Source organism: Lactuca virosa, chromosome 4 (genome assembly GCF_052849685.1).
Source record: "Lactuca virosa cultivar CGN04683 chromosome 4, Lactuca_virosa_CGN04683_v6, whole genome shotgun sequence".
Classification (NCBI taxonomy): domain Eukaryota; kingdom Viridiplantae; phylum Streptophyta; class Magnoliopsida; order Asterales; family Asteraceae; genus Lactuca; species Lactuca virosa.
Window position 1 is genome coordinate 123622914 of NC_136429.1, and position 9762 is coordinate 123632675.

The window sequence follows — 9762 nt, forward strand, 5'->3', positions numbered from 1 at the left end:
GGGTTATTAGGGTTTCACCCTAACCATGCACACTATATAAACAAGCTTATGTTGCATGAAAAAGACACTAGTGTGTGTGTAATAGTGGTGGCTGAAATCTAAGAGTTAGTATACTCTCTCATACATCTTTTCCAAGTTTGTGGTGATTTGTGATTTCCATTTGAGGCATTCACATTATTGGTGCTTGGCTCTCAAACTCCAAGGAATCAACAATCAACAAAAGGTATGTAACTCATCTAGTTCTTTTATGTTTAAAAGTACCCCATGCCATGCTAGATAGGTTATAAACCTTGGAAAATAATATTTTGCATGTATCTTAGACAAACATAGATCCAAGCTTTAATAGGGTTGCATGTACACTTAGGAAGTGTTAGAATGCTCAAAACACAACAGTGGTATCAGAGCCTAGGCTTGTTTGTGTGATACTTGATGCAAAATAGTGATAAAAAGTCAATTTTTTGCTGTCTGACTGATGAACTCGCCGAGTCCATGGGGGGGCTCGCCGAGTTCAAGTGTAAACTCATCCTACTCGCCGAGTAGGTTCGTGCACTCGGCGAGTAGGAGCCTCAGAATGCAGATTTTCGACTTTTGCTGCTGGAAATGGACTAGAAACATTACCCTAAACTGTTTTGGTGTTTTAAAACTTGTTTTAGTTGGTGTAATGGTTGTTCTAATCCATTTAAAATAGCTTATATCAAAATTTCATGCTTTGTATGTGTTCATATAATTCTTGAAACTTTGATGATCATGTTCATGTTCTTATGAATTTAGAAGATGATAGGAATTATTTGCTGAATTGTTTAGGATTAATTCTTGATCATTTGTGTGTTTTAATGGACTCCATAATTTGTCCTCAAGTTATGGATATCCAAAGGTCACTTCTTTTAAACACACACTTAAAACACATAAGTTACATAAAATGAAGAGTCTTCATTTTTATGAACCTTTAATTCATAAGTTATGAAATGAAAAGTTATGGAGAGTTACAAAACTTGCCCTCAAGTTTTGGAATTTGTAAAGTTTCACACACTTTAATAAACTTTAATTCCAAACCCTTAGAGTTTTAAAAGTTAAAATTCAACCCTTATACTATTTATAACATTAATGGTTAATTATTATATATATGTATAAGATCAAGTCGTTTTACCGTTAGTAGGCCTCATTCACGAAGCCGGTCTATAAGGGGGGTATAAGGTTGTTGCCTATAAAATGGCAACTTAATGGGTGTCCATTCTCACCCACCGCTTCCTTGATCGGTGGAGGGTCGTTAGCCGAACGGGTAGGACAATGACTTTAAATTCTCATTAAAAGTATAATGAATATTATAAAGTAACTAAACCTTTTATAAATTCCCAATCTTAGTTACTTTAGGAAAATGTGAATATGGTGCTAACCCATGAAATTCACACTTTGTACCTTACCAAGTCGTTGGTGGAGCGTGTGTGGTTAACCGGCACACTAACTTGGACTAGTAAGGATCACGAAGGGTGACTTAATGTTTATCATAGATCGGTGGAGCGTGTGTGGTTAACCGGCACATCGATTAGGTGATAATATTAAGGGTACCAAGTGAGTTTGCATGGTTATTCACACCTTGTTTTGTGATCCTCGGCATCCCAGTCACAAAACCTGAAGAGCACAATCGAGATTGAAACATGCCATTGAAAAGTTCAATGAATCTCAAAAGATCTAGGAGTTTCAAATCCAATTAAAACCTAATAAATTATTTCGTTTTTCATGGTGGAAATTGGTGAATCGTCATTCACCTACCTTCAAATATTTTATAGCTTGGATTACGGCATCCCTCTTCCAAGTTATAAAAATATTGTGTTGGGTCCTAGCCTTAATATTTCATATTGGGTGTTATATTAAGGACTTGAATCAACTAACTTGATTTTCTCCCATTGTAGATGTCTGGTTCAGACAACTATGATCTTCCCAAATCGCTTGAAACAAGCTTTCCTCTTGAAGATGATGTCCCTCAACATCATACTTCACTCCCCCCACCTCCTCCATTTATTCTCCCTGACCCACAAGCCCGAATACTTGAAAGGTTCAAGATCACTCAAGCTCTACTAGAAATGAAACATAAAGATGGAAGACCTGTGTGCACTCATGTCTTAGGAATGAAGTCACACATAGACAGGTTGAGAATGTTGGGTGCTGTTATTTCAAGGAAGTTCGCTGTTGACTGGGTTCTTCAGTCACTTCATGAGTCATATAGTGAGTTTATTAAAGACTACCATATGACAGATCCCGACATAACCCTAATAGATCTTTCTTATTTGCTTGTTGCTGCTGAATCAGCAATGATTTGGGGCAATGGTCAAGCAAATATTGATGGAAAATCTATTTCTCAAACTTCCATGGACATGGACAATGGTAACATTGGAAGTCCAGAAAAGCTTTCTCGTCCCAATGGAAGGGGATCGGCCTTGGTCAACCCGGTTGACCAAAAGGTAAAGGGAAAGGCTAAGTCTGGGATTGTCTCGTGTACCATTCCCAAAGAGTCTATATGTTTTTATTGTCATGAGAAGGGACATTGGAAGCAAAGCTGCCCTGAATACCTGAAATGTTTGAAAGCAAGTAGAGACAAAATGTTTGACTCGGCTTCAGGTAAGTCCACTATCTAACTTTGTTAAAATTCCTAATTGTTGATTCTTATTACATGATGTGACTAGGTTGCATCTTGATGTTAAGCAGGATCGAGCAAAAGGAAGGTTAAAATAAGAGTGTGCTGAATCTGATCACGAAGATGGATTTCTATCGCATGGTTCGAGGATCGGATTTTTGAGCTACTACTTAAAAGTTATGATAGATTTCTAGGAAATATGTAATATCATAGTTTTCATTTGAAGATGCATTGTAAGGAATATTTTTCCGCATTTTAATAAAGAAATAAAAGTTTTGTTTAGTTTATTTTATATTATATCCCCTTACAATGGCATTTATGGGAAATTGATGTTTGTATGTTTCTAGCAATATTGGAAATATGAGTTTGATTCTCTCATATGTGGTAGTGTCTGAATTTTCCAAATGAGGAAAGGTTCTCATCACCCAAGCTTCAGTTAGACAGAAACTTGGAATCATACAAGCTGTGTTGTATGATGAATGAGAATTTTCATCTTTGTAAAATTGAGACTAATTCATTGATCACATACATATGTGAGTCAATTGAAGGACTAAGGAATTAGATACACTGGGTGTATGCTGGTCAAGGTCCACCACAAAGATCGATAAGACTATTCGTCATGATTTACTAAAGTATAAGTAAATATGGTTGTACCTACAAGTTGTAGTACAATTCTGTAACATTGGAAAAGTTTCAATGTATGGCAGAACGGATGAGAAGAATCAAATTTGGCATAAAGATAAAAGTTTCTCAAATCTGAAAAGATGGGAGAGTACTTTAGTATCATGTTTTTATGATCATCTTAATGATTATGAAACCATATCACAAATTCATACTCTAAGGACATCTTAGTGCATTGTTATGACTAAGATGAGGGGTCATGAATTGTTGGAATGGTTAAAATCAAAAAAATGGATCATACATGTTTTATGATCATCTTAATGATTATGAAACCATATCACAAATTCATACTCTAAGGACATCTTAGTGCATTGTTATGACTAAGATGAGGGGTCATGAATTGTTGGAATGGTTAAAATCAAGAAGATGGATCATACTTCGTTCCAAAACAACTCTTAGAGTCATACTCCAAGATTGTAACATTGAGTGACATAAAGTAGGGTTTAAAACACTTATCAAATGTAGTGTAAAATGTTTTCTACTCCTGTACATTTGAAATTGGTAAGTTGTGATGTCTTGGATAAGACAAAGACCAACTAAGACCAATTGTGTGAAGTGTTTATCTTAATAAGAATCTGCACTATCCCTTGAATTTTTGTTTTGTCAAGGAATGGTTCTTGACTAGGGAAACTTATATGTCAAGAGGACAGTGGGAGTCTTTAAGATCCTGAAAGGATTTCAAGATATCAAGAGTAAAACCTGAGTTTTATCACTAGCACACGACTTAAGGTTTGCAACCTATTAAGTTGACATAATTCTTGTTTCTGTGTCTGTTCCTATTAAGTTGACTATGCATATGAGTTCTGTTAGTTCTAAACTGTGTGCATAACAGCTTGGAAGCATTGGTGGGCCTTGTGCTACCAGATGACAAGAAATTAAGATTGAACAAGTTCAATCCATGTAAGGCTGAATTTGTTACTAACCTTGTCTTGTGATTATGGTTTTGACAAATTCACATGGATAGGAACTCATACACCATAAAATCTAAGTGTCATAAGGTTTCTCTCCGATTCATGAAAATGATGGTGAGGAAATGCTTTCACTAAGAAGATTTTAAGTAGATAGCAATTGTGATGTTTGCATTCTCAAAGTCGTTAGTGGAGCGTGTGTGGTTAACCGGCACACTAACATGGACTTGTGAGAAATGGCAAAGGTCTAAACAATTAAGACTATGATTACAGCATCCCTTTTCATAGTTCTGGAAATTGTTTAGACACACATGTGAGCTATCTAAGAAAGGGTGTACGAATCTAAATTTCAGAAGTCCAGCTGATTTCTGGAAATATGTCAGAGCTAGTGGGAGCATAAGTGTTATGCTGATAATCATCATGTTAGTGGGAGCATGATTATTATGTTTAGTGTTGCAAGTTAGCAATGTTAATTATAGAAAAACAAAAGTTTCAATTCGTAAAGTTGTAGGGGTTGAAAAAGTTGTTTTGCTATAATTAAGGGAGAGGAAATTATACTTCATTTCAATTCTAAAAGCTTAGATTGAGTTTTAATCATCTTTAGTCAAGGATATATATATGAATTTTATGTTGGAATGGTTTACCATAAGGAAATTCTATATATATTGCGTTCTCAAATTCGATTATGATCACGACATCCCTCTTCATAGTCGATTTTCGAAAACATGGAAAATAAAAAAATATTGTAGCAAAAGACTGATCCAGTATCAGGTCTTTATGTGAGACATCGTGAATCGTGTCCCATATGCTTCGGGTATAGGATCGGTCACATGTGCTATAATATTCATCCTTTCTAAATTTTCCAAATGCTCAGAGCATTAAGAAGGGAAAAGTCTAGAATTGGATAAGACTAAAATGATTAAGCAATTGTCGAGGACTATCTAAGGCTCACCAAAGATTGGTTGCTCAGGGACAGTTGGAAGTATAGTGTTAAATTTTGGAAGGACCATATGGATATATTCTGAAAAGAGGTAGCTCTTGTTCAGATATGATAATCAAAATAGGAATATGGAAATTTTCCATATTGGGAGTTGGATATTAAGAATCTATGAGAAAGTTAGAAACTTTTATGCAAGAAGGATGTTCAAAGCAATGTACTTTGAATATGAGACTTCGTTTCCATAGAGTTGATCTCCTTTGGAATACTCTGTAATGACTGTTGACAAGTTTTGTGACTTTGTGCATAATCATTACAAGAGGAACATTGCATAAAAGTTTAAAATCTAACAGTTTTTTTGGTAAATGGTAGGAATTAGGAATTCTTACATTTACAATAAGGATTTGGGATTGTGAAATGAGCATCATTGGAATCATGTTCAATTGATCTATTTCACAAAGTAAAGATCATAGACAAACATAGTGTGCATACTTGGAGTATGGCATAACTATTGTTTAGAAAAACAAAGTGTACATGCTAGGAGCATGGGACGACTGTTGTTTTGTTCAAGTATTAAGTTGATTATTTGAAACATTATACAATGAATAATGTGTAATCAATATGGTGATAAATAAAAGGTGGTTTTATTTATATTCAAAAGGGTTCTGAGACCATATTGGATTCGATTATTATTGTGTTTCACTTTGCATGTTTTGACTTCCAGAATAGCTAGGTTATTCTTTCCGAATGACTAAGTTATTTAAACACTCCACAGTCGTTCATATGTTGGAAGTAGGTATGAATTAAGACTGTCATGAATCGAGTTTGTAGATGGCTAAACGTGTTTAGACATAGCAATGGTTGCTACAACATTCATGAGTACTCATAAGTTATGAGTATTGGAATTAACCCACGCTCACTTGTATCACTTCATGGAATTTATCTCGAGTGATCGTGAGACGGTAATATCATATAAGTCTTCAAACCTAGAGATATGAGTTGATTACCTATGAGTTGGTTGTGCATTGATTGCACGTAAAGGCATCAGTAACTTGATGTTATAAAACGTGCCTTTGTGTATAATTCAACAAGTAGTAGAAACAAGTATATGAGTCGAAGTTTATCTGTTCCTTCTAGTCCTTGGAGGATTAGAAGCGATATCTGGGCCCCTCGATGATTTTTGTTTTGACCTATGTACCGGGCCCGGTCAGAACCTAATTGATGTGTTCAATTTAGTTCTTTGTCAAACAAATCAAAAATCGGGAAACAAACTGCTGGACAATAAGTACGACGTTGTTCCATGTATTTGTCCGGCTGATATCATGAGAACAGAGGATTATATGATCACTTATCTAAAATGGCGCTTCATAGTTCAACAGAGTTTTCGAGAGCTACGATTGCTGGTTGGTTCCTGAAGTAACATACGCAAATACAGTTATTAGACTTATCCAAGTGGGAGACTGTTGGATAAGGTGTCTAAGTCCATAACTTATTTGGTATATACTTGACCCGACCCGGCATGGTCCATTTGGGTTGCACTTCACCCGAACTATTTATATGGATAACATTATGAGAAGAGTATATTTGCGGCTTATTAATATATTATAAGTTATAATATATTAATATGAAATTGTATTATTTAATTAATATTGGTCTTAAATTAATTATGAATTAATTTAGTGATCAAATGGTGACTAATTAAATCATGGGCTATTGTATTTATATGGTGTGGGCTAATGCTCATTTGTTAATGGGCTAAGCTTATATGGAAGTCCATGGATGATCCATGGAGCTTTTAACCCATGGATCCTTGGAAGAGGAAAAGACATGGGTTATTAGGGTTTCACCCTAACCATGCACACTATATAAACAAGCTTATGTTGCATGAAAAAGACACTAGTGTGTGTGTAATAGTGGTGGCTGAAATCTAAGAGTTAGTATACTCTCTCATACATCTTTTCCAAGTTTGTGGTGATTTGTGATTTCCATTTGAGGCATTCACATTATTGGTGCTTGGCTCTCAAACTCCAAGGAATCAACAATCAACAAAAGGTATGTAACTCATCTAGTTCTTTTATGTTTAAAAGTACCCCATGCCATGCTAGATAGGTTATAAACCTTGGAAAATAATATTTTGCATGTATCTTAGACAAACATAGATCCAAGCTTTAATAGGGTTGCATGTACACTTAGGAAGTGTTAGAATGCTCAAAACCCAACACTTATATGATTCTACTGACAGCAATATTGGAAAATGGATTTGATTCTTTCATTTGTGGTAGTGTCTAAATTTACCAAATCAGGAAAGTTCCTCATCGCCCAAGTTTCAATTGGACCGAAACTTGGAATCATGCAAGTTGAATAGTATGATGAATGAGAACTTTCAAGCATTGGAAAATCAAGACTAATTACTTGTTCACATGGATGTGTGAATCAAGTGAAGGACTAAAGAGATCGAGTACACATTCTTGTGCACTGGTCATGTCCACCACAAAGCTCGTTAAGACTATTTGATTTACTAAAGTCTAGTAAATATGGTTATACTTACAAGTTTAAGTATAATTCTGAAACATTGGAAAAGTCTCAATGTATGGCAGAACGAATGGGAAGAATCAAATTAGGCAGAAAGATAAAAGTTTCTCAAATCTGAAAAGATGGGAGAGTACTTTAGTATCATGTTTGTGATCATCTTAATGATTTAGAAATCATATCACAATTAGTCCTCTAAAGGTCATCTTAGTGCATTCTTATGACTAAGAAGAGGAGTCATGAATTGTTGAAATGGTTAGATCAGGAAGATGAGTCATACTTCGTTCCAAAACAATTCTTAGAGTCATACTCCAAGATTGTAACTTGAGTGACATATCTTAAAGAAAGGTTTAAAACACTTGTCAAATGTAAGAGTAAAAGTGTCCTACTCTTGTACATTTGAAATTGGTAAGTTGTGATGTTTTGGATAAAACAAAGACCAACTAAGGCCAATTGTGTGAAGTGTTTGTCTTGATAAAGAATCCGCACTATCTCTTGAAAATTTGGCAAGATATTCTTATATGTCAAGAGGATAGTGGGAGTCTTAAAGATCCTAAAAAGAATTTCAAGAACTAATCAAGAATAAAACCTGAGGTTCTTCACTAGCACACGACTTGAGGTTTATAACCTATCGTGTTGACATATTCTGTGCCCATTCCAGTTAAAGTTGGCTTTGCATAGGAGTTCTGAAAGTTCTCAATTGGTTGCATAACAACTTGGAAGCAATGGCAGGCCATGTACTGCCAGGTGGCAAGAAGTTAAGATTGCATAAGTTCAGTCCATATGAGTTTGGATTTGTCATTATCCTTGTCTTGTGACTATGGTTTTGACGATTCACATGGATAAGAACACATACACCATAAAATCTAAGGGTCATAAGGTTTCTCTCCGATTCATGAAAATGATGGTGAGGAAACACTTCCACCAAGTAGATTTGAAGCAGATGGCAAAAGGTCTATACAATTGAGACTATGATTACGGCATCCCTTTTCATAGTTCTGAAATTGTTTAGACACACATGCATGCTATCTAAGGAAAGGTGTATGATTTTGATAAAGTTTTATCAAAGCATCTCGTATCAGAAATCTGAACTTTGGTAAGAAAGTCAATAAAGTATTGATTTCTAGAAGTCCAGCTGATTTCTGAGTACATGTCAAAGCTAGTGGGAGCATAAGTGTTATGCTAATAATCATCATGTTAGTGGGAGCATGATAATTATTATTATTGTTGCAAGTTAGCAATGTTAATTATAGAAAACAAAAGTTTCAATTCGTGAGGCTGCAGGGATTGAAAAAGTTGTTTTGCTATAATTAAGGGAGAGGATATACTTCATTTCAGTTCTAAAGGCTTAGATTGAGACCTTAATCATCTTTAGTCAAGAATATATATATGAATTTCATGTTGGATTGGTTCAACTTAAGGAAATTCTATATATTGCGTTCTCAAAATTCGATTATGATTACGGCATCCCTCTTCATAGTCAAATTTTGAGAACATGGCAAATAAAAATATTGTAGCAAAAGACTGGTCTAGAATCATGTCTTTATGTGAGACATCATGAATCGTGTACCATTTGCTTTGGGTACAGGATCGATTGCATGTGCAATAATATTTGTCATTTCTAAATTTTTCCAAATGCCCAGAGGCATTAAGAAGGGAAAAGGTCTAGAATTGGATATGACTAAAATGATTAAGCAATTGTCGAGGACAATCTGAGGTTTACCAAAGATTGGTTACTCAGGGACAGTTGGAAGTATAGTGCTAATTTTGGAAGGACCATATTGACATATTCTGAAAAGAGGCATCTCTTATTCAGAAGTGATAGTCAAAATGAGAATATGGAGTTGTCTCCATAGGTGGAAGTTATCTGTGTAAGATTAGAAAACTTAATGCAAGAAGCATGTCCAAAGCAATGTACTTTGAATATGAGACTTAGTTTCCATGGAGTTGATCTCCATTGGAATACCTTATAATGACTGTTGACAAGTCTTTGTGACTTTGTACATATTCATTACAGGAGGGTCAGTGCATATAAGTTTAAAATCTAAACAGATTTCGATAAATGATAGGAATTT